Here is a 3,075-nt window from a genome sequence, read left to right as displayed (position 1 = left end):
TTTTTAATGAAAAATTAAATATTACAAAAAATCCTTTTACATGGCATTTAGGGGATACCTGTAGAGCACAATTATTCGATATATCCCTATTAATGACGCTCTGAATGACCTCTAGCTTGAATGACCTCTATTCTCAGTCTGAAGCGTTCGCACGCACGCTGTAATGTAACGCTGTCCATGTTGACGAATGCTGCTTCAATAATGGTCCTTAATGACGTCACATTGGGATGCCGAGACTTGTTTGTGATCCTTTCAACTACGCTCCATACGTAGTAGTCCAAGAGATTTAATCTGGGCTGTTGGGAGGCCAGAATTCCTTGGACCAAACATATCGACGTTGTCTGAGAGCCAATTTTGAATTGATTTATATGAGCCGATGTACCGTCCTGCTGAAAAATATATGGCCTTCCGGATGCCACAGTTTCCATCCACGGCTTCATTACATCAGACCGCACAATGATTGCCCTGGGTCATCCGAAATCAGTGTTTGAGCCCTTTCAACAACTGCGGGAGTCCTCGCGGTGCGTTCTTTCGAGTGACTCTAGAATCATTGTTGGAACCGATTGTTTTTAAAACCGTATATTTTGCCACAACGCCATAAATGGTTGACCTCGTATATCCAAAGAATCGAATTATTTCCATTGCTGAGTGCCCAGCGCGAAGGCTTTCGATGATCGCAGTTCTTCGATTATATTCCGCACTTATTGAGAATACAAATTAATTCGGTCCATTTTTTTGTGTTCAAAAATATATTTATTTCAAAACAAAATGAATGAACAGATCAATTAAAATATTGTCCATCGCTGCCTACTACTTTTTCTCATCTCTCAGGCAATTTTCGAATTCCATCTCGAAAAAATGACTCGTCTTTGGAGGCTCCAAATTTTGGAGTCAATTTTCGATTTCTGCGAAAGAAGTGAACCGGTGACTTGCTGCATCCTTCGGAACGATCAATAATCAGAAGGAGCAATGTCCGGAGAATGCAGTAAAATCCATTCCATTTGAGAATATGACTATTTACTAGAAGCATCAGGCTTTCTCAGACGCCAACAACAATCTCTGGCGGAGAAACAATATAGTGGAAAATTTAAATTGAAATTTGTCCAGACTGTGACATACCCTGTATATAGTATATAAAAGGTCTCATTTTAATTACTTGTCAACTCGAATATCTCCGAAAAACATATTTAAAAAAAGAATATTATGGACAAAAACTGTACGGTAAGTGTATTAACTAATTAGAAATTATAAGTATATGTATATAGATGACTTCATTGACATGGGTGAATAATTTGATATCTTATTATTATTAAACTAAATTAATTCTTTAAACATTTCATTATTAAAATTTTCTCAAATATATTTTGTAAGAAATAAATACATTCATGGCTTTTAATCAGAATATATCCAGATAATATGTGTCTTAAAGAAAAGGCAAATAACGCAAAGCTTAGCATATTATATCTCAATTTCGGAAACTTGACTAATAGTGAAATTTGCAAAATTGTTTTCAGCAATCAAAAATCATAAGAAATATCTTGTTTCGTCCAAGAAATAAAAAAAATTTTTTTCTTATTAATTAATAAGTTATTTTTAATGTAAAAGTAGAAACAATATAGTGAAGAAAATTACTTTTAGCTAATGACTTTCATCACAACAGAATACAATGTAAATATTTTTCTACAAGTCCTCGCATACAGCGTTCCATGGCTAGGCCATACGTTAAAGTATAATGTTCTTTGCCTAAATATAAGACAGGTAAGATTATCGGAAATCAACTTATAATAAAACTTGTAGAAAAAGAAAACAATAATTGTCAATTTTATTTAAAATATTTTCGGAAAAAGATAATAAATATCGATTATTTTATGAACACAGATGCGAGATCTTATGAAACGATTACTTTCTGACTGGAATGAATTAAATAATTTGCAAGAAATTAAAATAATAAAAGAATATGCAGATATTGGAAGATTCATCACATTAATTGCAACATGTAAGCAATATTTGAACATTTATTTCATACTTTAGATTTCAATCACCTTAATTCAGATTTTTAATTGTTTAATTACAGTGTTTATCTATATATCCATTTTTGGCTTCATTCTAATACAGTTTCTACCAAATTTTTTTTTTAATACTACATCTGATAAAAATGTATCCCAGCCACGACAGCTCCCAATTCTAATTGAATGTTTTATAGATCAACAAAAATATTTTTTCCAAATTTTGTTTTTTATTTGTTTTGCTATCATATATGGTTTCACTATGATAATAGCTACCGAAACAATTAATATGTCTTACACATGTCATGCGTACGGTTTATTTGAAATAGCCAGGTAAAACAAAGTTACGTTTTTTAAGAAATTATATTAATTTTAACAGTATTTATACAAAACGTATCTATACAAAACGTATTTATACAAAACTACATTTACATTATCAATTGCAGCTATCGCATAGAACAAACATTGTTCGAAAATACGATACAAGGTATTGCATCTTCTTCCGAAAAAAGTTCGATAACGATGTGTCAAGGGGTAATCAATGGATTCAATATGTATAGAAAAGCAATCGAGTTCGTAATTATAATATGTAATTAAAAGTTTTTTTAATTGTGCATTTTTTATTGTGATTTCTTTTCAAATTTTTTAATCCATCTTAATTCCATCAAGTACATAGACTATGAAATTTTATAAAGAATATAAATTATTAGCACATTTAAGTAACAAATATAAATCGTGTAAATTAACAGGCAATGAAAATAATTTATAGTCACTCGTACGAATATATTTTCTTTACGCATATTTAAGATTTACTGTTATTTAGATTTATTGAAATGTTGAAAAGAAATTATACATGGGCGTATTCATTATTATTGCCATTAGGAGTACTATCATTGAGCATTAATCTTTATCGCGTGAGTAATAATTAATGTACACTTATTTAATATTGCATGTATCACGTACACACACACACACACACACACACACACACACACACACACACACACACACACACACACACACACACACACACACACACACACACACACACACACACACACACACACAC

The sequence above is a fragment of the Atta cephalotes genome, assembly GCF_000143395.1.
Source record: "Atta cephalotes unplaced genomic scaffold scaffold00028, whole genome shotgun sequence".
NCBI lineage: Eukaryota > Metazoa > Arthropoda > Insecta > Hymenoptera > Formicidae > Atta > Atta cephalotes.
The sequence above is the reverse complement of the archived record's forward strand: the minus strand, read 5'-3'. Positions refer to the sequence as shown.